Below are 27,451 nucleotides of genomic sequence, written 5' to 3'. Positions count from 1 at the left end.
TTTTTTTACAACCGAAAGCGATCCAACTTCCACATCCAGTGGGGCAAAATAAAGCACCCTACATCTCTCGTAGAATGGCTGCAGACAGTGTGGGGGGTGTATTTTTACACTAGACCTGCCACCAGAAAGCGCTATCTATCTCTTAAGAAAACAAGCATAACTCGGATAGAAAGAGTTATGCTTGTTTTTTTTTATAACAAAGTGGCCGAAATGCCGCGTCCACTTCAATCAGTGCATTCATAACAACTTAACCATTACGAAACTTCTATTCGATCAAATAAGCCTCACGTAGCAAATGTTTGGTGTTTTCTAGCAGTGTTGTATTTTAATCGTTGATAAAGCTTGGCCGTTTTGAACAAATACGCCCCCTTGAGTTCTTCCGTGAATCAGGAGTCAGCTGTCTAGGGGTCGTCACTAGTTACCACAGCCACAAAGTCATAAACCCCGCCTGTTTCTAAAATGTATCTTCTTAAAATGTGATTGTAAACCTAACCGTAACCATAACCACACTGCTAACACTAATCTATAATCAAGCCCCAAAAGCACATTTTTGTTTTCATAAACTTTTACGATATAGCCAATTTTGACTTTGTGGCTGTGGTAACTGGCGGAAAACACTGTCTAGAAAAAGCTGAACAAGACAACAGTGCAACGTTATTGTAAGTTGTATTATTTCCTCCTTTCAAACGTATTCACTTGCTATCTCATCATTGCAATAACTGTCGGAGGTTATTCGCCGTTATATTTATGGTTATAATATCTCTGTCGTTACATAGCTAAACATCCTTGAGCTGACAGAGCCTGTTTGAATAAACAACTACAGTGAAAGCTAGCATAGCTTAGCTAACAAGCTAGCTATCCTGCTAACAAACTAACTTGACAAACGGGGGGTAGGCTAGCTACTGGACTTCCTGGGTAAACATTTGAGAGAAATAAGCTTTTTGTGTGTATGGAAAGCTACCTGGCTTGTTAATTTACAGTTTTGCGAACGTGCTAGCTAGTAGCAAGTCCAATGTCACATATATTATATTTACAATTTCGTCAAAGATATTATCTGTGGTTTCGTTTTTGAAAGCCTTGCTAAATTCGCAGTTCATGTTTACATCTTGCTCGGATGGATTACTCCAGCGGAACTGCCAAAGATAATCACGAGTACACTGGAAATTGACCAGCAGGGATACGAATCACAATACAGTACATTGCTTGGCCATTCGCTTACAACTGCTAACTAACAAAAACGTCAAAAACCTATTGGACAAGGTTCTACAATAAACAAAAATATAAACGCAACCATTTTTTTTTTTACTGAGTTACAGTTCATATAAGGAAATCAGTCAATTAAAATAAATTCATTAGGCCCTAATCTATGGATTTCACATGACTGGGAATATAGATATGCATCTGTTGGTGTCAGATACCTTTAAAAACAAAAAAAGGTAGGGGCGTGAATCAGAAAACCAGTCAGTATCTGGTCTGACCACCATTTGCCTCATGCAGCACAACACATCTCCTTTGCATAGATTTGATCAGGCTGTTGATTGTGGCCTGTGGAATGTTGTCCCATTCCTCTTCAATGGCTGTGCGAAGTTGTTGCGTATGGGCGGAAACTGGAACATGCTGTCGTACACATCGATCCAGAGCATCCCAAACATGCTCAATGAGTAACATGTCTGGTGAGTATGCAGGTCATGGAAGAACTGGGACATTTTCAGCTTCCAGGAATTGTGTAGAGATCCTTGCGACATGGGGCCATGCATTTATCATTAGGGCTGTCCCCGACATATAAAAAAACTTGGTCAACCGAGAGTCGTCTGTTCTTTCAACCAATCGGTTGGTCTACATTTTACAACGTATTTTTCCATATATAGACACATCCTATGTGTTCTAATCAAATCAACCATATGCACTGAGCTTGTCTGATGCTTTAAGCGCACTGTTTGATGAAATAATTAAGACACACAAATGACTAGAGGGAGTCCGACCGCAATTGATTTGATTGTGCTCAGACTTGCTGTGTTAAAAAAAAAAGACAGCGAGTGACTGTGTGACTAGCACCCATTGCCTGTCTCTCTCTCCATGCTGCATTGACCACTACAGAACTTAAACAGTGTTTATCACGCTGTCCATGTTGCTGAAGCTGAAACATAATGACAGCCATTTCTGACTGAAAAGTTCTGTTACCTCAACCCTTGCTCTCTTTACGTGACACATGTATGCATCGCATGCACGTGATCAATAGGGCCTGACCTATAGCATATCATAATCACATCAATAAATTGGTTATAACAAACTCCGAACACATGTGACATTAAAATTGATGCAGAGGACATTACAAATAAACTCAAAACAGGGTCATGTTTACTGGTTGCTCAGGAGGTAAAGGGGAAGTCAGATGTGTGGAATAAATTTGACTAGTTGTGGAAAATACTGGAGATCAAGAGAAAGAAGGTAAGGAGCGCTGCTGCATATTATGTGGCCAAACAGGTGCTGTTAGATTACAATAATTTCTGACCGTTTGGAACCATGTAAACAACACTAAATCAATTATAAGCATACCAGAGAGTCTGTTGTAATTTTTTTGTAAAGCCTTTGTTACAGCAAAGACTAAAAACTGTCTCATTCTCATTGGCCAGGGGGGCTTTACTTGGGTTAGGGTTAGGGTTAGCAAGTCGTTGTTCATCAGTTGAACGGTGTTACCTTCGACACATTGGTGCGGCTGGCTTCCGGGTTAAGCGGGCGGGTGTTAAGAAGCGCGGTTTGGTGAGTCATGTTTAGGAGGACGCATGACTCGACCTTCGCCCCCCGAGCCCGTAAGGGGAGTTGCAGCGATGAGACAAGATCGAAATTGGGGAGAAAAAGGGGGTAGAAAAACAAACAAAATACAATAAGCAGGATCAGTCTTATTTCTGTAGATATGGAGGATTTATACATTCTCTGGCAACAGGTCTGGTGGACATTCCTGCAGTCAGCATGCCAATTGCACACTCCCTCAAAACTTGAGACATCTGTGGCATTGTGTTGTGTGACAAAACTGCACATTTTAGTGGCCTTTTATTGTCCCCAGCGCAAGGTGCACCTGTGTAATGATCATGCTGTTTAATCAGCTTCTTGATAATCCACACCTGTCAGGTGGATGGATTATCTTGGCAAAGGAGAAATGTTCACCAATAGGGATGTAAACAAATTTGTGCACAACATTTTAGAGAAAAAGCTTTTTGTGTGTATGGAACATTTCTGGGATCTTTTATTTCAGCTCATGTAACATGGGACCAACACTTTACATGTTGCATTTATTTGTTTGTTCAGTATAATATGACTAACTAATCCGTTTTGCTCTATGACCCCCACAAGAGTCATGGGACTCATCTGAAGTCGGTATCGCCGATCTGCCAACTTCTGTCTGTAGCGTCCGAAACAGTTTAGGCTACACACACATGACTCCACCATCGAAACGCGTACATGTCGGTTGTTTTGCTCTAGGATGCCCACAAGCCTCACAAGACGTGTCTGTTGGCAGCCCGGTACCAGTTAAAACGTGAATGGAAGTACTTTAGTGCAAAAAAAAAGTGGTTAAATATTTGTAAAGAAAAATACCCAAAAAGTCCAGATCGTACTTATGTCTCTCAGACACAGACACTTCAAAACAACATACTTCCATTTGATGATTTTTCGAATATCTGTTTTGCCATTTATGAATCTGTTATTCAATGTGTTTCTATGGGCTAATAGCAGTAAGGCCAAATTCAATGTTTCATCAAATCATTTTTGGGGTACTTACAGGGGTCCTGAAATTCAAAATCAAATAGCTAAATGATCCTTGGCATGACCATCTTAAAAAAAATCCATATGTTAGTTTAGTAGAAACCCAGCCCAGGACCACCAGGTTCATCACAGTTGCAACCAACAGTATTTTTCAGTTACAACGTGTTTCTGGTGGCGTTCTTCCATCATACACAGGTTACACAGGTTCTGAGTATGCTAGATAGGTAATTAGCACAGGTGGTCGCCTCTGTCTTCTGGAAACATGCGCTGTAACATGGAGAAATGGCCGTGTGGGAACCCGAACTCTTTAAAAGTGTCTAGTAATTTAACCTTTTTTTTTTTTTTATGTTTTTTTCCCACTGATATGAAAAATATATTTTTATTTTTTATTTTTATTTCACCTTTATTTAACCAGGTAAGCCAGTTGAGAACAAGTTCTCATTTACAACTGCGACCTGGCCAAGATAAAGCATAGTAGTGCGATAAAAACAACAACACAGAGTCAAAAAACATAAAGTCAAAAATACAACAGAAAATATATATACAGTGTGTGCAAATGTAGCAAGTTATGGAGGTAAGGCAATAAATAGGCTATAGTGCAAAATAATTACAATTAGTATTAACACTGGAATGCTAGATGTGCAAGAGATTATGTGCAAATAGAGATACTGGGGTGCAAAAGAGCAAAATAAATAACAATATAGGGATGAGGTAGTTGGGTGGGCTAATTTCAGATGGGCTGTGTACAGGTGCAGTGATCGGTAAGGTGCTCTGACAACTGATGCTTAAAGTTAGTGAGGGAGATAAGAGTCTCCAGCTTCAGAGATTTTTGCAATTCGTTCCAGTCATTGGCAGCAGAGAACTGGAAGGAATGGCGGCCAAAGGAGGTGTTGGCTTTGGGAATGACCAGTGAGATATACCTGCTGGAGCGCAGACTACGGGTGGGTGCTGCTATGGTGACCAATGAGCTAAGATAAGGCGGGGATTTGCCTAGCAGTGATTTATAGATGGGCTGGAGCCAATGGGTTTGACGACGAACATGTAGTGAGGACCAGCCAACAAGAGCGTACAGGTCACAGTGGTGGGTAGTGTATGGGGCTTTGGAGACAAAACGGATGGCACTGTGATAGACTACATCCAATTTGCTGAGTAGAGTGTTGGAGGCTATTTTGTAAATGACATCGCCGAAGTCAAGGATCGGTAGGATAGTCAGTTTTACGAGGGCATGTTTGGCAGCATGAGTGAAGGAGGCTTTGTTGCGAAATAGGGAAGCCGATTCTAGATTTAACTTTGGATTGGAGATTCTTAATGTGAGTCTGGAAGGAGAGTTTACAGTCTAACCAGACACCTAGGTATTTGTAGTTGTCCACATACTCTAGGTCAGACCCGTCGAGAGTGGTGATTCTAGTCGGGTGGGCGGGTGCCAGCAGCGTTCGATTGAAGAGCATGCATTTAGTTTTACTAGTGTTTAAGAGCAGTTCCTTAAGTTTCCAAAAGTGTACCACAAGCGATGCATGTTACCGTTCAGACCGAACGTCTGGGCTCTTCATCAATAGGAGCTAAAGGTAGTTTTTTGTCTTTCCAGAGATGTGAGGACTGGAATATGTGAACGTTGTACAGTGCTGGTGATCTTTTGATATATAACCCACCATTGAAGATGCCTGCAGTGTCCAGTGGGGTGAAGGGCTTGTACCTCTCTACTAATCTGGGGGACCTCAACAAGAAAGCTGAAGTCAAGCCTGACAAAATCAACACCAGGAGGTAGGCTATTGTTCTGACATGGATGTCATTCAAATGGCAGTTTGGTTTTAAAATAATGACCTGAAAACTGGTGGTCTAAATAAGGGTTTCCCTAACTCGTTCTATTCTGTGTTGCAGCTATGTCCAAGAGTGTATGTAAGATGTTCTATTCTGTGTTGCAGCTATGTCCAGAGGGCCTGTGAGATGTTCTATTCTGTGTTGCAGCTATGTCCAGAGGGCCTGTGAGATGTTCTATTCTGTGTTGCAGCTATGTCCAGAGGGCCTGTGAGATGTTCTATTCTGTGTTGCAGCTATGTCCAGAGTGTATGTAAGATGTTCTATTCTGTGTTGCAGCTATGTCCAAGAGTGTATGTAAGATGTTCTATTCTGTGTTGCAGCTATGTCCAGAGGGCCTGTAAGATGTTCTATTCTGTGTTGCAGCTATGTCCAGAGTGTATGTAAGATGTTCTATTCTGTGTTGCAGCTATGTCCAGAGGGCCTGTAAGATGTTCTATTCTGTGTTGCAGCTATGTCCAAGAGTGTATGTAAGATGTTCTATTCTGTGTTGCAGCTATGTCCAGAGTGTATGTAAGATGTTCTATTCTGTGTTGCAGCTATGTCCAGAGTGCCTGTAAGATGTTCTATTCTGTGTTGCAGCTATGTCCAGAGTGCCTGTAAGATTTTCAAGGCTGCGGAGGAGTGTCGTCTGGACGGAGACGAGGAGAAGTCCTACGTTCTCTACATGAAATACCTGACAGTCTATGATCTCATCAAGAAGAGGCCCGACTTCAAGCAGCAACAGGTACCAACCATGGCCCATTAGCGCACACCGCACCAAGATGTAGCTAAACCAATACAAGCCTTTCTTATTAGACACGTTCAGGTTAGACCCTCCCTGTTCTTCCATTTGGTGCCTAGTGAACACCACCCATGTGTTGCTACTCAGACCACCGAGAGGGTTCAAGCCATGCAATGTATTTTAAAGGAGACTGGGAGCTCCGATCTCCCCACGTATTTAATGATTTTTCAGACAGTAGGAATGTAATGGGGGACACAGCAGGTGGAGGGGAGAACAGGGATTAGTGGGTGAGGAGGGATTCGACCCCGTGCCGACATGGGCTATGTGTGCTAAGGAGACTGCAGAACTAGTTATGCGCAACACTCCCACACGGGACTGTTATGATACTGGCCATAGTGAGGGTTCAAACCATACAAAGAATAAACTTACTGCACTGACTATTGATTTTCCGACGGGTGATAGAATTGTACTCTCTTAGTTGAGGTGGATGTTGCAAGTGACACGTTAACGATCAATAAGTAAATGTACTTGATTTCACTGACTTGTGAAATTTCATTCTGTTTGGCAATGACACGATGTATTGATTTTAGGCTAGCCTGCTTCTGTTGTTCTTGAGAATGCTGCCATCGAAAGCACCTTTTCTCTCTGTTGTCCAAGGAGTTTTTCCTGTCCATGCTGGGGCCCACCAGCTTTAAAAAAGCCATAGAAGAAGCCGAGAAGCTCTCTGAAAGCCTTAAGCTCAGGTTGGTGCCCTGACCTCTGTGTTGATGTCATTCATTCACAGACATTACATTCACTTTGTGCACTTTGTAACTGAATGTCACCTAAATCAACTGGTATTCTGATGGCATAGGTTTTTAGCTGAACTTCAATACCCCATGAATGGTTGAAGAAGACCATTTGACTTTTGCCGAAGACGGAGATACGTTGATTTTGAAGCTATAGAATCTCTCCGTCAAGCCTAATGTTTCTACGGGTCACGGTTTCTGTTTTCCTGTGTGTGTGTGTGTTAAGGTACGAGGAAGTCGAGGTTCGCAAAAAACTTGAGGAGAAAGAGAGACAAGAGGAGAGGAAAAGGAGGGAGGACAGGACGGAGAAAGGAGGAGGGCGGGCGTCTCCAAAAGGAGGGAAAGAGAACAAGAAGGTAGGTGCCTGAATGATGAATGATGACAAGGACAGAAAAGCTTCTGACCCAAGGCTGAGAGGCCGATACAGAAGCAAGTGGTACTGGGAAACGCGGTGTCCTGGTTGATCTTTTCTGTTAATTCATGATCTCATAATTCCCACGTACCTGAAATGAGTATGTTCACACGTGTGTGTGTGTGTGTGTGTGTGTGAGTGTTTTTCCTGTGCGGATGACACAGATGAAAGTGGATCAATTTTATTCCTTTTAAAAACAATGTTTGGATCCAAAGGTTAATGTTTATTACACTGTAATAAATAGATTGTAATCAGCTTGAATTAACTCCAGTAATGTGCTCAGCTGTTGAATATAAATACATTTTAGATGTCACAACTGAAAGACACCTTAACAGATCCCAGTTTAGTGAAAGCCTGGTGAAGCATGTTTCTGTTCTGTGTGTTATTGAGGTGAACGTTTACACCACCCCTGCCAGCTCCAGTTATTGTGGTTGAGAGATGGTATTTTAAGACGCTGTGATCTCAGTTGTAATGTTCTGTGTCCCAGGTGAAGGAGCAGAAGGAGTTGAAAAATGGACCTTCAAAAGGTAAAGATGGTGACCAGTAAACTGACTAAAAAACGAGGCTTTTAAAAAAGTTGTTTTTACGCTGTGAGAATTTGAGGTAATCTGAAGTTTTGACATGCGTATAAATTGTTTTACACAGCAGATTGGTGCTGATGTTTATTGATTTCTCCATATTTCTTCCTCTCTCCCTACCACCGTACTGTCCTCCCTCCCTCCCTCCATGTCTCCATCTCTCCATCCCTCTCTCTCTCCCTACCTCTCTCCCTCCTTCCCTCTCTCCCTACCTCCCTCCCTCTCCCTACCACCGTACCGTCCTCCCTCTCTCCCTCCCTCCCTCCCTCTCTCCCTCCCCTCCATCCCTCTCTCCCTCCTCCTCCTCCCTCCCTCCCTCCCTCCATCTCTCCATCCCTCTCTCTCTCCCTACCTCGCTCCCTCCCTCCCTAGCTGCAGTGCCAGCAGGAGGGATCACAGCAGAGGGGTTGTTCAAGATGATGAAGGACCAGGCCATTACGGTCATTGTGATGGACGCTCGCTGCCTCCAAGACTTCCAGGACTCACAGATCCAGGTCCCCACACAGACTGTCATCAGTGTCCCAGAGGAGGCTATCAACCCTGGGTACGGAAGGAGCGATGGATGGATGGAGGGAGGGAGTTGGGGGGAGGGTTGTTACATTTATGGTTGATCCAGGTCTCCACTCTGCCCTTGTATATCGGGGCTACAAGCTGTCTTCTCTGGGGCCATTCAGCCAGCAGGCTGTGTGTTGTGAACCCCTGCTCAAGGCTAACATGTTGTTATTCTGTTCCCACAGCATCACAGTGAACCAGATAGAGGCCAATCTACCTGATGCATCCAGAGAGACGTGGAAGAGACGGGGGTTTGTAGATTACATCATCCTGCTGGACTGGTTCAGCTCTGTCACTGACCTCAAACTGGGAACCACCTTACAAAGCCTCAAAGATGCTCTCTACAAGGTAAATAACATAGGAATGTGTGTTCCCTGCGATGTTTCCTCAGTCGGTGTGTTTTCCATTGAGGTAATGTGTGTTTCCTCAGTCAGTGTGTTTTCCATTGAGGTAATGTGTGTTTCCTCAGTCAGTGTGTTTTCCATTGAGGTAATGTGTGTTTCCTCAGTCGGTGTGTTTTCCATTGAGGTAATGTGTGTTTCCTCAGTCAGTGTGTTTTCCATTGAGGTAATGTGTGTTTCCTCAGTCAGTGTGTTATCCATTGAGGTAATGTGTGTTTCCTCAGTCAGTGTGTTATCCATTGAGGTAATGTGTGTTTCCTCAGTCAGTGTGTTATCCATTGAGGTACTGTGTGCTCCACAGTGGGACAGTGCCACTATCCTGCGTAGTGAGCCCATGGTCCTGGAGGGAGGCTATGAGAGCTGGCTCCTCTTCTACCCGATGTACACATCCAACGCCAAAGTCAGACCGCCCCGAACACACAACTACAACACCCTCCCACAGTGTAAGTACCCCTTAACCTTAACCCTCACCCTAACCTTAACCCTCACCCTAACCTTAACCCTCACCCTAACCCCCCGAACACACAACTACAACACCCTCCCACAGTGTAAGTACCCCTTAACCTTAACCCTCACCCTAACCTTAACCCTCACCTTAACCCTCACCCTAACCCCCCGAACACACAACTACAACACCCTCCCACAGTGTAAGTACCCCTTAACCTTAACCCTCACCCTAACCTTAACCCTCACCTTAACCCTCACCCTAACCCCCCGAACACACAACTACAACACCCTCCCACAGTGTAAGTACCCCTTAACCCTCACCCTAACCTTAACCCTCACCCTAACCTTAACCCTCACCCTAACCCCCCGAACACACAACTACAACACCCTCCCACAGTGTAAGTATCCCTTAACCCTCACCCTAACCTTAACCCTCACCCTAACCTTAACCCTCACCCTAACCTTAACCCTCACCCTAACCCCCTGAACACACAACTACAACACCCTCCCACAGTGTAAGTACCCCTTAACCTTAACCCTCATCCTAACCTTAACCCTAACCCTAACCCCCCGAACACACAACTACAACCCCCTCCCACAGTGTAAGTACCCCTTAACCCTAACCTTAACCCTCACCCTAACCTTAACCCTCACCCTAACCCCCCGAACACACAACTACAACACCCTCCCACAGAGTGAGTACCCCTTAACCCTAACCTATACTTAACCCTAACCCTCACCCTAACCTTAACCCTCACCCTAACCCCCCCGAACACACAACTACAACACCCTCCCACAGTGTAAGTACCCCTTAACCCTAACCTTACCCTATACTTAACCTTAACCCTTACCCTAACCTTAACCCTTACCCTAACCTTAACCCTCACCCTAACCTTAACCCCCACCCTAACCCCCTGAACACACAACTACAACCCCCTCCCACAGAGTACCACAGTCACACATTTCTGTCTGTACCCCAAACACATCACAGTGCCCAAAACACATTATTTTATTTCATTTCTGAACTATTCACCGTTCAAGCAGGCAGAAATACAGCTGGTATGACGCTGCCTGCTTGAACGGTGAATAGCTCAGATACACATGAAAACATGACCCCAGCAATCGATAGAACATCGCTCAGAGATGCACAAATAGGATATAACATTCAAAATGAGTGAATCTTTCCTTGAAGTTGATATGCTACTTCAGCATGGTGCAGTGTAGGTTTGATGGAATTGATCCCACAGGGTGTCGGTTAGCTCAGCTCCGTGTTAGCGTGGTGTTTAACTTTGAGATCTCATTTTTCTCCTTGTGTAAATGAACCCAGGGTAGGTTTGTAGTCCTCCATTGGACTCGGTTTGAGAGCTAAACCGTAACCTCAGTAGTAGTTAATGTAATAGTTATTGTAACATTACCAGTTCATGTTTTCTGTTGAGCAGTGAACTTCAGCTACCCGTCACTGGAGGAGCCCAAACCTCCATCCCCCCCCCCCCGAGCCGGACCCTGAACCCCAGGTTCCCCCTGCCTCCCTGGGTAGCGTACAGGTGAACGGTGCCCCCCCGGAGGACCTGGCCCACTCCCACCCTGAGACCCCCTCCACAGGGATGGAGGCTGACGCCACAGACTCACCCCGCACAGGGCCCACTCAGCCTGGAGTGGGCCACAGCAAGAAGGGCCCTGGATCAGGACCAGGCACAACCAGCCAGCCTGGAGGGGCAGCCAAGCACATCCCACAGGTAACTGCATGAGGTCATGTATTTGTTTGTTTTATCATGTACCTCTGTGTTGTTGTTGTTGTTGTTGTTTTTATCGCACTGCTTTGCTTTATCTTGGCCAGGTCGCAGTTGTAAATGAGAACTTGTTCTCAACTGGTTTACCTGGTTAAATAAAGGTTAAATAAAAAATAAAAAAAATTCAATAAATATTTATCTTTAAATATATTAAAGGGATAGTTGACCTAAATTACAAACTGACATTGGTTTCCTTCCCCTGTCAACAGTCTATGGACAAGGTAGGACTGCAATCCACAATTAGGTTTTTCCTAGTTGTCATAGTGAAGAAAGACTGTTACTGTCACCACTTCCATTTATTGTTCTTCAAATGTTGAATTAAACGCTTAATCCTCCCCGTCCTCGTCTTCCTCTCTCCCCCAGATCGACCGCACCAAGAAGCCATCAGTCAGGGTCTCAGACGGGTCTAAACCCCCCCTGGATGCCCTCCCAAGGGACCTGCCCCCCTCCTCCCAGAATGGCCTGTTTGTACCCCAACCCAACCGCTCGGTCAAACCGGCCTTTGACCCTTCGGTCCCGCTGACGGATGAGGAACGCAGTCAGATCCACACGGAGACGGCTGCTCTGATGGAGAAGGCCCGGAGAGAGCAGGAACAACGCAAACAGGAACGCCGCACCGAGGAGGAGTGGAGAGAGAGGGAACGGCGGGAAAACCAGGAGAAAGAAGAGCAGGAGAGGCCTGAGAAGGAAAATGAGGAGGAGGAGGAGGAGGAGAAGAGGAGGAAGGAGAAGGAGAACGGGGTTGGGGAGGAGCGAGAGAAGAAGGGGGAGAGGGAGGATACGCCGACAAAGAGTGCTTCTCTGGACTCGCCAGCTCCCAACCATATCGTCACTGAGACTAAGGTCAGTGTCTCTGTCTGCCTCTCTGTCTGCCTCTCTGTCTGCCTCTCTGTCTGGCACTCTGTCTGTGGGTGCGTTCCGATTCTCTACCCTTCTCATAGAAGTCGTTCACTCCTCCTCATAGCATTTCAAAGCATTGGATTGGTGCAAGCATGGGAGGAGGGAGTTTCCACCATATCCTTCACACCAGTCCATTCCTTTTAAAGCCATGAGGGGGAGTGAACACTTTGGGAGAATGGGAATCTAGTCTGTCTGTCTGTGGTAGTGTCACCTTTATTAATACAGGTAAGTCAATTAAGAACAGATTCTTATTTACAATGACGACCTTTCAAACAAATCAATAAACATCAATTACACTATACACATCAATTACACTATACACATCTATATACACATCAATTACACTATACACATCAATTACACTATACACATCATATACACAATACACAACTATATTCACATCAATTACACTATACAGTGCATTCGGAAAGTATTCAGACCCCTTGACCTTTTCCCATTTTGTTACGTTGCAGCCTTATTCTAAAATGGATTAAATAAAAAAAGTCCTCATCAGTCTACACACAATACCACATAATGACAAACCGAAAACAGGTTTTTAGAAATACCTTATTTATAGAAGTATTCAGACCCTTTGCTATGAGACTCGAAATTGAGCTCAGGTGCATCCTGTTTCCATTGATCATCCTTGAGATGTTTCTACAACTTGGAGTCCACCTGTGGTAAATTCAATCGATTGGACATGATTTGGAAAGGCACATACATGTCTATATAAGGTCCCACAGTTGACAGTGCATGTCAGAGCATTAACCAAGCCATGAGGTCGAAAGGAATTGTCCGTAGAGCTCCGAGACAGGATTGTGTCGAGGCACAGATCTGGGGAAGGGTACCAAAAACAATTCTGCAGCATTGAAGGTCCCCAAGAACACAGTGGCCTCCGTCATTCTTAAATGGAAGAAGTTTGGAACCACCAAGACTCTTCGTAGAGCTAGCCGCCCAGCCAAACTGAGCAATCGGGGGAGGGCCTTGGTCAGGGAGGTGACCAAGAACCCAATGGCCACTCTGACAGAGCTCCAGAGTTCCTCTGTGGCGAAGGGAGAACCTTCCAGAAGGACAACCATCTCTGCAGCACTCCACCAATCAGGCCTTTATGGTGTAGTGGCCAGATGGAAACAACTCCTCAGTAAAAGGCACATGACAGCCCGCTTGGAGTTTGCCAAAAGGCACCTAAAGGACTCTCAGACCATGAGAAACAAGATTCTCTGGTCTGATGAAACCAAGATTGAACTCTTTGGAAACCTGGCACCATCCTTACGGTGAAGCATGGTGGTGGCAGCATCATGCTGTGGGGATATTTTTCAGGGGCAGGGACTGGGAGACTAGTCAGGATCGAGGAAAGATGGACGGAGAAAAGTACAGAGATCCTTGATGAAAACCTGCCCCAGAGCGCTCAGGACCTCAGACTGGGGTGGAGGTTCACCTTCCAACAGGACAACGACCCCAAGCACACAGCCAAGACAACACAGGAGTGGCTTCGGGACAAGTCTCTGAATGTCTTTGAGTGGCCCAGCCAGAGCCCGGACTTGAACCCGATTGAACATCTCTGAAAATAGCTGTGCAGCAACTCTCCCCATCCAACCTGACAGAGCTTGAGAGAATCTGCAGAGAAGAATGGGAGAAACTCCCCAAATACAGGTGTGCCAAGCTTGTAGCGTCATACCCAAGAAATTTGCAAAAATGTCAAAAACCAGTTTTTGCTTTGTCGTTATGGGGCATTGTGTGTAGATTGATGAGGGGAAAAAAACAATTGAATCCATTTTAGAATAAGGCTGTAAAGTAACAAAATGGAAAAAGTCAAGGGGTCTGAATACTTTACGAATGCACTGTACATAAAAGCAAACACGAAAAAGCAAAACCCAATCGTTTGAGAACACCACATTCTTCAGTTAAAAGGCCCTCTAACATCTGCCTGAATTGCCCTAGAGGCACCAACTCCACCAACTTTAAGGACTTTTGGAGATCAAATCAAATGTTATTTGCCACATGCGCCGGATACAACAGGTGTAGACCTTACAGTGAAATGCTTACTTACAAGCCCTTAACCAACAATGCGGTTTTTAAGAAAAGAAAAACAAAGTGTTAAATAAAAAATAGCAAATAATTAAAGAGCAGCAGTAAAATAAAGTAATAGTAGGGAGGCTATATACAGGGGGGTACTGGTACAGAGTCAATGTGCAGGGGCACCGGCTAGTCGAGGTAATTGAGGTAATATGTACATGTGGGTAGAGTTAAAGTGACTATGCATAAATAATAAACAGAGTAGCAGCAGTGTAAAAGAGGGGGTGGGGGGGCAATGCAAATAGTCCGGGTAGCCATGATTAGCTGTTCAGGAGTCTTATGGCGTGGGTGTAGAAGCTGTTAAGAAGCCTTTTGGACCTAGACTTGGCGCTCCGGTACCGCTTGCCGTGCGGTAGCAGAGAGAACAGTCTATGACTAGGGTGGCTGGAGTGTTTGACCATTTTTAGGGTCTTCCTCTGACACCGCCTGATATAGAGGTCCTGGATGGCAGGAAGCTTGACCCAAGTGATGTACACTGTGGCAGTGTGTCTGTCTGTCTGGCAGTCTGTCTGGCAGTCTGTCTGTGGCAGTCTGTCTGTGGCAGTCTGTCTGTGGCAGTCTGTCTGGCAGTCTGTCTGTGGCAGTCTGTCTGGCATTTTGTCTGTGGCAGTCTGTCTGGCATTCTGTCTGTGGCAGTCTGTCTGGCATTCTGTCTGTGGCAGTCTGTCTGGCATTCTGTCTGTGGCAGTCTGTCTGGCATTCTGTCTGTGGCAGTGTGTCTGTGTGTTTCTGTGATGCTGAAAAAGCCGCTAAGCATCTAATATAATAATAATAATATGCCATTTAGCAGACGCTTTTATCCAAAGCGACTTACAGTCATGCGTGCATACATTTTTTGTGTATGGGTGGTCCCGGGGATCGAACCCACTACCTTGGCGTTAAAAGCGCCTAACCATTTCTCCCAAAGCATCTAACCATTTCTCCCAGTCTTAACTGTACCTTTTCTCCCAGTCACTACTGTACCTTTCCAGCCCAACACCAATAAGCCCATATCCAACCCATCTCTTAATATAAACCCCATCCATCCATCCAGAAGTTAATACTATCCAATAGCCATCCATCTCACCCGTCTGATAATATCCAGAAGTTAATACTATCCATTAGCCACCAGTTAATAAGTCGTCTGTCCCCAATGACCAGCGGACATTTGATAAGCCCATCCCATGTGCAACCCATATCCTACTACATTGGCTCTCAAAACTCTCCTCTGCGACCCCCAGCCGTTCCAAACCTCTCCTCTGCGACCCCCAGCCGTTCCAAACCTCTCCTCTGCGACCCCCAGCCGGTCCAAACCTCTCCTCTGCGACCCCCAGCCGTTCCAAACCTCTCCTCTGCGACCCCCAGCCGTTCCAAACCTCTCCTCTGCGACCCCCAGCCGGTCCAAACCTCTCCTCTGCGACCCCCAGCCAATCCAAACCTCTCCTCTGCGACCCCCAGCCGGTCCAAACCTCTCCTCTGCGACCCCCAGCCGGTCCAAACCTCTCCTCTGCGACCCCCAGCCGGTCCAAACCTCTCCTCTGCGACCCCCAGCCGGTCCAAACCTCTCCTCTGCGACCCCCAGCCGGTCCAAACCTCTCCTCGGGGACCCCCAGCCGGTCCAAACCTCTCCTCGGGGACCCCCAGCCGTTCCATGGATTTGATCTATTCCAGAGCTAGCACACCTGATTCAACTTGTCAACTAATCATCAAGCCCTTGACTAGGTGAATCGATCATCAAGCCCTTGACTAGGTGAATCGATCATCAAGCCCTTGACTAGGTGAATCAATCATCAAGCCCTTGACTAGGTGAATCAATCATCAAGCCCTTGACTAGGTAAATCGATCATCAAGCCCTTGACTAGGTGAATCAATCATCAAGCCCTTGACAAGTTGAATCAATCATCAAGCCCTTGACTAGGTGAATCAATCATCAAGCCCTTGACTAGGTGAATCAATCATCAAGCCCTTGACTAGGTGAATCAATCATCAAGCCCTTGACTAGGTGAATCGATCATCAAGCCCTTGACTAGGTGAATCGATCATCAAGCCCTTGACTAGGTGAATCGATCATCAAGCCCTTGACTAGGTGAATCAATCATCAAGCCCTTGACTAGGTGAATCAATCATCAAGCCCTTGACTAGGTGAATCGATCATCAAGCCCTTGACTAGGTGAATCAATCATCAAGCCCTTGACTAGGTGAATCGATCATCAAGCCCTTGACTAGGTGAATCGATCATCAAGCCCTTGACTAGGTGAATCGATCATCAAGCCCTTGACTAGGTGAATCGATCATCAAGCCCTTGACTAGGTGAATCAGCTGAGATAGTTCAGGGCTACAATACACTTGTGAAACGTCTGGGGGTTCCTGAGGAGAGGTTGGAGAACGACTGTCCTAATATACAGCCAATTCAATCTCACCGATACCCATATAGCTTAATCTGCATAGTCAAATGATGTGAGCTGTGTTGTGTCCCTCCCTCCCTCCCAACCCCCAGGCCCCCTCCCCCATGAAGCTTAGTAGTGCTGGAAAGAGGAGGAGCTATCAGACTGGGATATTAAACCACAGAACAGCTGATGACTATGACATACCCAAGGTATATAATCAACACTCAAAACAACCCAACGTGTTGCTCATCATGGCATGTTGTTGTTTTATAAAAAGCTTCAGTGGTATTTTTATTTCCGCATCCAGAGTGCATGTTCACGACCGCTTGGAAATTGTGGGACACAAACGGCACTTGGGACGTTTTGACCCCGAAGTTTTGCAAGTTCATTTTTTGTTCTTCTACCATCGCCTGCCCAGAACATTCTAGTGAAGCAACAGAAGAACCCTGCATTGAAATACTACTGCTAGCTACCCCCCCCCCTTTGACTGGGCAGAATTCTCCTTACATTGGCTGTACGCTGTGTGTGTAACGTGTATGTAATATGTGTGTGTGTAACATGTATGTGTTGTGTGTAATGTGTCTGTTGTCCCACAGCGTGAGCTCCTGACCAGAGCCAGGAGTGAGGAGATGGGTAGACGTGTACCAGGCCTGCCTGTCGGCTGGATGAAGGTAAACAAACGAACACTAAACTGACACATCAAACTATTTAACCCATCGTTTCTTGATGTTCAAAGAGAACTGCTAAGTAGCCAGCAAGGGGAAAGCATTGAAGTGGACATATTCTATCAGCGTAAATGGATAACTACATTTCACGCAAATACAATGGAGAGTGTTTTCACACACAACCATCATTGTGAGGAAAAATAAAATTGGAGAAAGGAAAAAAACCTCCCCTCTATCCTCTTTCCACCAGTTCTTAGACACGGTAACCGGTACCTACCGTTACTACCATTCCCCAACCAACCGGGTGCACCTCTACCCCCCTGAGGTCAGCGTGCCCCAGACGCCCCCCTCCACCCCCCCTACGGCCAAACACAAGCAGCCCCGCCCCGCTGAGCCAGACAAGACCATGGACCGCGACCAGGAGCAGTCCAAACTGAAACGCTCCTACTCCTCTCCAGACATCACCCAGGACCTGAGGGAGGAGGGGCTAAAGAAGGTTACCGCCCCCATAACTGCTGCCCCAACCTTTAACAGGGAGACCAAGTAGGTGACATCATCATCACATGGATGGGCCTCGTCAATATATAGGTTTCACTCACTCAGATTAAGCCTAGTCCTGGACTAAGAAGCTATTTTTCACTAATCTCCACTAAGAATGTTTTTAAATCCTGGGGTGTATTCATTAGTTGGATTCCGTTGCAAAATGTTTTGTCTGTTGCGAAACGTTTCGCAACGGAAACCGTTTACTCTAGGAACCAAACGAAAGCCAACAGAGAAAAAAACGGAACGAAACGGGGGAGGGACCTAGCTGAATTTGTCCAATAGTAACAGTTTCCGTAGCAAAATGTTTTGCAACGAAATCCGACTAATCAATACACCCCCTGGACTATCAATACACCCCTGGACTACACTTCATCTGAGTCTGGGGAAACGTGACTTTAGGATTTACACTCAGATAAAATCAACCCTTGGACTAAATTGCATTTAAATGTATCTAGATAATTTGGATTCATGGATATGATTTAAAAAATACTATTGGATTATGACAGAACTTGATTTAACATGTTTGAAACACGTAAGTATTTAATTCACATTTCCAGATGAAAGTTGATTAAATCCCATTAGCTATCTGCTTTATAATACGGTGTATTCGACTGTACTGTTTCTAACTTCTCTCACTGCCATACCTCCTCCAGACCCCCCACTGCTAACGTCTATGCCAAGGTGGAGATTGCCCGTCCGTCTGCGGCTAAGATCCGTAACCTGAACCCTGTGTTCGGCGGTCTGGGCGCGTCGCTCACCGGCCTGCGTAACCTAGGCAACACCTGCTACATGAACTCCATCCTGCAGTGTCTCTGCAACACCCCGGCCATGGTCGACTACTTCAACAAGAACTACTATCAGGAGGATATCAACAGGTCAGTCATGTAGTGGTAATGATAATGTAGTAATGATAATGTAGTGATTATAATGTAGTAACACCCCGGCCATGGCTGACTACTTCAACAAGAACTACTATCAGGAGGATATCAACAGATCAGTCATGTAGTGGTAATGATAATGTAGTAATGATAATGTAGTGATTATAATGTAACAACCCGGCCATGGCTGACTACAGATCAATCAGATGATAATGTGGTCCTCTGTAGCTCAGCTGGTAGAGCACGGCGCTTGAAACGCCAAGGTAGTGGGTTCGATCCCCGGGACCACCCATACACAAAAATGTATGCACGCATGACTGTAAGTCGCTTTGGATAAAAGCGTCTGCTAAATGGCATATTATTATTATTATTATAATGTAGTTCTATTGATAATGTATTAATACCACTTCAACAAAAATGACTACCAAGATAAGATAAGTCCTCTGTAGCTCAATTGGTAGAGCATGGCGCTTGTAACGCCAGGGTAGTGGGTTCGATCCCCGGGACCACCCATACGTAAAAATGTATGCACACATGACTGTAAGTCGCTTTGGATAAAAGCGTCTGCTTAAAAAAAATATATATTTAAAAAGATCTCTCTCTCTGCCACCCTCTCTCTCTCTCTCTCTCTCTCTCTCTCTCTCTCTCTCTGCCACCCTCTCCCCCCCGACAGGGCTAATATCCTGGGTCATAGGGGCGAGGTAGCGGAGGAGTTTGGTGTGATCATGAAGGCTCTGTGGTCGGGCCTGTATAAGTTTATCAGCCCCCGCGACTTTAAGATCACCATAGGGAAGATCAATGAATCGTTCTCTGGCTTTGAACAGCAGGACTCCCAGGAGCTACTGCTGTTCCTTATGGACGGACTGCACGAGGACCTCAACAAGGTAGGGAGACTGGAGAGCGAGCAGGAGAAAAAGGAAGGAAATTGATTGAAAGAAAGAAAATAGTTTTGAAGATTACCTAGTGCCTCCAAAAGTTACGTAATGGTGTAGAATTCTGGAATGGAACGATGAGAACTCCCTCCTGCAAGAGTTGTTAGTCAAATATGCCTAGTTAAAGCTCAGCTGGGGTTGACTACAGTAGTAATTGTACTGCAAAGTGCTCCTCTGTAGCTCAGTTGGGAGAGCATGGCGCTTGCAACGCCAGGATCATAGGTGAGATTCCCGGGACCACCCATACGTACAATTTAATGCACGGATGACTGTAAGTTGCTTTGGATAAAAACGTATGCCAAATGGCATATATAATATTATTAAAGTTAACTTGTAATTTATGGAGATGTCAGTGCAGTTTCTGATCAGTTGGAAATAGAGAAGCACATTCTATCTTTGGATATAAAACACTTTTTGAGCACAGCACTGGTTTAGCTTTAAAATGGTTAAAGGTGAAGGGACTTGTATTGAGGCTAGTTGTATTGATGTTCATTCACTTGACTACATTCTATTATCAATTTCTAATCTCTCTGTTTTTGGGTTTCATTTTGATGGCAAAATTAGAGAGTAAGTACGTTTGTTGTGTCTCGTCTGTCCTGAAGCTGTGTGTGTTGCCTCGTATGTCGGGGGAGGGAGGGTGTCGGTTTTGTGTTTGCATCTGTCCAGTTTGATGCTGTGTCAGTCAGAACCCTTTTGCATGTGAACCAGAACATGCTTCATCACCTGTCCTGTTCTGACCCTGTCCTGTACCGTCTTCATGGTCTACAGGAGTTAATGTTCTGGAGACAGAAGGACCTGTCCTGTCCTGGTCCTGTACCGTCTTCATGGTCTACAGGAGTTAATGTGCTAGAGACAGAAGGACCTGTCCTGTCCTGTACCGTCTTCATGGTCTATAAGAGTTAATGTTCTAGAGACAGAAGGACCTGTCCTGTCCCTGTCCTGTACCGTCTTCATGGTCTACAGGAGTTAATGTGCTAGAGACAGAAGGACCTGTCCTGTCCTGGTCCTGTACCGTCTTCATGGTCTACAGGAGTTAATGTGCTAGAGACAGAAGGACCTGTCCTGTCCTGTACCGTCTTCATGGTCTATAAGAGTTAATGTTCTAGAGACAGAAGGACCTGTCCTGTCCCTGTCCTGTACCGTCTTCATGGTCTACAGGAGTTAATGTTCTAGAGACAGAAGGACCTGTCCTGTCCTGTACCGTCTTCATGGTCTATAAGAGTTAATGTTCTAGAGACAGAAGGACCTGTCCTGTCCCTGTCCTGTACCGTCTTCATGGTCTACAGGAGTTAATGTTCTAGAGACAGAAGGACCTGTCCTGTCCTGTCCTGTCCTGTCCTGTCCTGTCCTGTCCTGTCCTGTACCGTCTTCATGGTCTATAGGAGTTAATGTTCTAGAGACAGAAGGACCTGTCCTGTCCTGTACCGTCTTCATGGTCTATAAGAGTTAATGTGCTAGAGACAGAAGGACCTGTCCTGTCCTGGTCCTGTACCGTCTTCATGGTCTATAGGAGTTAATGTTCTAGAGACAGAAGGTCCTGTCCTGTCCTGTACCATCTTCATGGTCTATAAGAGTTAATGTTCTAGAGACAGAAGGACCTGTCCTGTCCCTGTCCTGTACCGTCTTCATGGTCTACAGGAGTTAATGTTCTAGAGACAGAAGGACCTGTCCTGTCCTGTCCTGTCCTGTCCTGTACCGTCTTCATGGTCTATAGGAGTTAATGTTCTAGAGACAGAAGGACCTGTCCTGTCCTGTACCGTCTTCATGGTCTATAAGAGTTAATGTTCTAGAGACAGAAGGACCTGACCTGTCCTGGTCCTGTGCCGTCTTCATGGTCTACAGGAGTTAATGTTCTAGAGATGGAGGAGAGAAAGATGGATAGAGGGATAAGTGTGGGTAGTGAGAAAATGAGAGCGAAGAAGAGATGGTGTGAGAAATGGAGAGAGAGAAGAGGAGCTGGAGTGAGAAATAGAGAGAGAAGAGGAGATGGAGTGAGAAATGGAGAGAGAAGAGGAGCTGGAGTGAGAAATAGAGAGAGAAGAGGAGATGGAGTGAGAAGAGGAGATGGGAGTGAGAGAGAAGAGGAGATTTAGTGAGAGAGTGAGAGAAGAGGAAGGGGGAGGAGACAGGTTTTCTTTACTGGTGTCTGTGGCCCAGTCCCATTTCACCCCTAGCACCTACACCCCCCCTTTCATACTCCAGAAGGGGAAGGGTTTAGGGACTGAATTGGAACAGGGCCCTTTGTAGTGTGCTCATCTCATGACATCATATCCTGCCGTGTGACCTGTGGATGTGTCTGTGACATCATCAGCCTTGCCCAGCCCCAGACCACCCTGACTGCGTCCCAAATGGTCCCCTATGGGGGCTCTGGTGAAAAGTAGTGCACTATAGCAGGAATAGGGTGCTATTTAGGACGCACACTCCGTCTGTCTCCACATCAACACTAATTAATGTAATATTAATTAGTTAATTAACTCATGTGCCTGTTGAACCTCTCCCCCACCATACCGTACCGGACATGAGTGAAGCTGATAGTATAGACTTTGTCTCTCTCTGTCTCTCTCTCTGTCTCTCTGTCTCGCTCGCTCTCTCTCTCTCGCTCTCTCGCTCTCTCTCTCTCTCTCTCTGTCTGTCTCGCTGTCTGTCTGTCTGTCTGTCTGTCTGTCTGTCTGTCTCTCTCTCTCTCTCTCTGTCTCTCTGTCTCTCTCTCTCTCTCTCTCTGTCTCTCTCTCTCTCTCTCTCTCTCTCTCTCTCTCTCTCTCTCTGTCTGCATGTTATATTGACCTGTCCTCCCTCTGAAGGCTGATAACCGTAAGCGCTACACGGAGGAGGACAATGATGATCTGGATGACCAGCGGGCTGCTGACCAGGCCTGGAACAAACACAAGATGCTCAACGAGTCTATCATCGTAGCGCTGTTCCAGGGACAGTTTAAGAGCACTGTTCAGTGTCTCACCTGCCACAAGAAGTCACGCACCTTCGAGACCTTCATGTACCTGACCCTGCCGCTGGCCTCGACCAACAAGTGCTCCCTGCAGGTAAGACCACACACGTGGACACATACGGGTCGTTCCACCAGATGAGGACCTTTTCTGTCCCTTTGATATTTTTAAGTAGAAATTGGGCAGAAATATTGCATTTTAAAAGCCTGTTATATTAAATTAAGTGCCCATATGGAAAATTCAATAAATACATTTTTGTTTATATGAATAAAGACTAGCTAAATGCCAAAATTTGGCATTTTGAATTTTAACCCATTAAACCCCAACATTTATTTTATTGCTTTGAAGATTATTAATATTATTAATTTCATGTGATTAATCTAATACCATGAAATGTCTGTCCCTCATTTTAAGGTCAAACCTTTTACATGAACTGAACTCTCGTTTTAATATGGTGAAACTATTCCTTATTCTCTCTCTCCCTCCCTCTCTCTCTCTCTCTCTCACTCACTCACTCACTCACTCACTCACTCACTCACTCACTCACTCACTCACTCACTCACTCACTCACTCACTCACTCACTCACTCACACACACACACACACACACATATATATATATATATATATATATATATATATATATATATATATATACCTGTTTTACTGTGTTCCGGCTTCGTAACCATGTTTTACTGTGTTCCAGGACTGTCTGAGCTGTCTATCTAATTTGTGTTCACTGTCTGGCTGTCTAATCTAACCATGTTTTACTGTGTTCCAGGACTGTCTGAAGCTGTCTAATCTAACCATGTTTTACTGTGTTCCAGGACTGTCTGAAGCTGTTTTCTAAAGAGGAGAAGCTGACCGACAACAACAAGGTGTTCTGTCGACACTGTAAAGCTCTCAGAGACTCCATCAAGAAACTGGAGATCTGGAAGGTCCCGCCCATCATACTGGTGCACCTAAAACGGTACCTACTTAGAACACCATGTCCATTTGAAATGGCACCTACAGTTGAAGTCGCAAGTTTACATACACTTAGGTTGGAGTCATTAAAACTTGTTTTTCAACCACTCTTTCTTGTTAACAAACTATAGTTTTGGCAAGTCGGACATCTACTTTGTGCATGACACAAGTAATATTTCCAACAATTCTTTACAGACAGATTATTTCACTTATAATTGACTGTATCACAATTCCAGTGGGTCAGACGTTTACATACACTAAATTGACTGTGCTTTTAAACAGCTTGGAAAATTCCAGAAAATGATGTCATGGCTTTAGAAGCTTCTGATAGGCTAATTGACATCATTTGAGTCAATTGGAGGTGAACCTGTGGATGTATTTCAAGGCCTACCTTCAAACTCAGTGCCTCTTTGCTTGACATCATGGGAAAATCAAAAGAAATCAGCCAAGACCTCAGAAAAAAATGGTCTGGTTCAGTCTGGTTCATCCTTGGGAGCAATTTCCAAACGCCTGAAGGTACCACGTTAATCTGTACAAACAATAGTACGCAAGTATAAACACCATGGTACCACGCAGCCGTCATACCGCTCAGGAAGGAGACGTGTTCTGTCTCCTAGAGATGAACGTACTTTGGTGCGAAAAGTGCAAATAAATCCCAGAACAACAGCAAAGGACCTTGTGAAGATGCTGGAGGAAACAGGTACAAAAGTATCTATATCCACAGTAAAACGAGTCCTATATCGACATAACCTGAAAGGCCGCTCAGCAAGGAAGAAGCCACTGCTCCAAAACCGCCATAAAAAAGCTAGACTACGGTTTGCAACTGCACATGGGGACAAAGATCGTACTTTTTGGAGAAAAGTCTGATGAAACAAAAATAGAACTGTTTGGCCATAATGACCATCGTTATGTTTGGAGGAAAAAAGGGGTCGCTTGCAAGCCGAAGAACATCATCCCAACCGTGAAGCACGGGGGTGGCAGCATCATGCTGTGGGGGTGCTTTGCTCCAGGAGGGACTGGTGCACTTCACAAAATAGATGGCATCATGAGAAAGGAAACTTATGTAGATATATTGAAGCAACATCTCAAGACATCAGTCAGGAAGTTAAAGCTTGGTCGCAAATGGGTCATCCAAATGGACGATGACCCCAAGCATACTTCCAAAGTTGTGGCAAAATGGCTTAAGGACAACAAAGTCAAGGTATTGGAGTGGCCATCACAAAGCCCTGACCTCAATCCTATAGAAAATGTGTGGGCAGACCACAAGGCTACCTGAAACGTTTGATCCAAGTTAAACAATTTAAAGGCAACGCTACCAAATACTAATTGAGTGTTTGTAAACTTCTGACCCACTGGGAATGTGATGAAATAAATAAAAGCTGAAATAAAGCATTCTCTCTACTATTAATCTGACATTTCACATTCTTAAAATAAAGTGGTGATCCTAACTGAGTTTAAATGTATTTGGCTAAGGTGTATGTAAACTTCAGATTCAACTGTATAAGGCCACAACACACACACACACACACACACACACACACACACACACACACACACACACACCAACGATAACAGTGTGTATTAACCCCAGTGCTGCTGTCTCATGTAGGTTCTCGTTCGAGGGCCGTTGGAAGCAGAAGCTGCAGACGACAGTGGACTTCCCTCTGGAGAATCTAGACGTCAGTCAGTACGTCATCGGACCCAGAGCCAGCCTCAAGAGATACGACCTGTTTGGGGTGTCTGTAAGTACTGAAGCATCTTACACCTGCCTGGAAACACTGCAGTCAAATACTTCCCTGTGTGGCTTCTGGTCCTGTGTGGCTCTGTTGGTAGCGCATGGGTCTTGCAACGCCAGGGTCGTGGGTTCCATTCCCGCTGTGGCCACCCATACGCTACTGTCACTTTGGATAAAAGCCTATGGTAAATTACATGCGCTATATATATATATATATATACAAAAGTATGTGGACACCCCTTCAAATTAGTGGATTCGGCTATTTCAGCCACACCCGTTGCTGACAGGTGTATACAATTGAGTACACAGCCATGCGATCTCCATAGACAAACATTGGCAGTAGCATGGCCTTACTGAAGAGCTCAGTGACTTTCAACGTGGCACCGTCATAGGATGCCACCTTTCCAACAAGTCAGTTTGTCAAATGTTCTGCCCTGCTAGAGCTGCCCCCGGTCAACTGTAAGTGCTGTTATTGTGAAGTGGAAACGTCTAGGAGCAACAACGGCTCAGCCAGCGAAGTGGTAGGCCACACAAGCTCACAGAACGGCACCGCCGAGTGCTGAAGCGCGTAGCGGGTAAAACTTGTCCGTCCTCACTTACAACACACACTAGCAAGTTCCAAACTTCCTCTGGAACCAACGTCAGCACAATAACTGTTTGTTGGTAGCTTCATGAACTGGGTTTCCATGGCCGAGCAGCCGCACACAAGTTTAAGATCACCATGCGCAATGCCAAGCATCGGTTGGAGTGGTGTAAAGCTCGTCGCCATTGGACTCTGGAGCAGTGGAAACGCGTTCTCTGGAGTGATGAATCACGCTTCACCATCTGGCAGTCCGTCGGACGAATCTGGGTTTGGCAGATGCCAGGAGAACGCTACCTGCCCGAATGCATAGTGCCAACTGTAAAGTTTGGTGGAGGAGGAATAATGGTCTGGGGCTGTTTTTCATGGTTCGGGCTAGGCCCCTTAGTTCCAGTGAAGGGAATCTTAACGCTACAGCATACAATGACATTCTAGACAATTCTGTGCTTCCAACTTTGTGGCAACAGTTTGGGGAAGGTCCTTTCCTGTTTCAGCATGACAGTGCCCCCGTGCACAAAGCGAGGTCCATATAGAAATGGTTTGTCGAGATCGGTGTGGAAGAACTTGACTGGCCTGCCCAGAGCCCTGACCACAACCTTTGGGATGAATTTGAACGCCAACTGCAAGCCAGGCCTGATCGCCCAACATCAGTGCCCGACCTCACTAATGCTCTTGTGGCTGAATGGAAGCAAGTCCCCGCAGCAATGTTCCAACATCTAGTGGAAAGCCTTCCCAGAAGATTGGAGGCTGTTATAGCATCAAAGGGGGACCAATTCTATGTTAATGCACATGATTTTGGAATGAGATGTTCGACAAGCAGGTGTCCACATACCTTTGGTCATGTAGTGTATATTAATGACACATAATTAATCAGTGCTTGACTTATTACAATGGAGCCAATGGAAAAAGTCCAGAAACTCCCAAGCTTTAAAAGTGTTTGACATGTACTTCACCAGGTCTGAAGGAGTTATCAGATGTGTTTATCTTGTGTGATTGTTAGATATATATAAAACAGGCCGTTAACCCTCTGTGTCCCTCCCTCCCTGTAACAGAACCATTATGGGGGTCTGGATGGTGGTCACTACACAGCCTACTGTAAGAGCGCCGTGAAACAGCGCTGGTACAAGTTTGACGACCACGAAGTCTCCGAAATCTCCACCTCCACCGTCAAGTCCTCCGCAGCATACATCTTCTTCTACTCCTCCCTGTGAGGGAGAGTTCCTCCGCAGCCTACATCTTCTTCTACTCCTCCCTGTGAGGGAGAGTCCTCCACAGCCTACATCTTCTTCTACTCCTCCCTGTGAGGGAGAGCTGCAGCGCTGCTCGGAGCTATGAGGCTACATACAGGCTAACTAACATACAGGCTGCTTTGACTCAGCTTCCTCTGCTGGTGGGAGAAAGGAACTGAACTGGCGAGGTGTGGAGGTTTTGGAAACTGAACTGAAGGCGAGGTGTGGAGGTTTTGGTAAACTGAACTGACTGGCGAGGTGTGAGGTTTTGGTGAACTGAACTGGCGAGGTGTGGAGGTTTTGGTTAACTGAACTGGCGAGGTTTGGCGGTTTCGGTTAACTGAACTGAACTGCCAGGGACCATACTTGTG

General features: G+C 45.5%; 1 pseudogene; it reads left to right on the top strand.

Moving 5' to 3' along the window:
- The first annotated feature begins 536 nt into the window (after positions 1-536).
- On the top strand, positions 537-27,451 carry LOC123485269 (annotated as a pseudogene).

Source organism: Coregonus clupeaformis, unplaced genomic scaffold, assembly GCF_020615455.1.
Source record: "Coregonus clupeaformis isolate EN_2021a unplaced genomic scaffold, ASM2061545v1 scaf0641, whole genome shotgun sequence".
NCBI classification, from domain to species: Eukaryota; Metazoa; Chordata; class Actinopteri; order Salmoniformes; family Salmonidae; genus Coregonus; species Coregonus clupeaformis.
The sequence above is the reverse complement of the archived record's forward strand: the minus strand, read 5'-3'. Positions and strand labels throughout refer to the sequence as shown.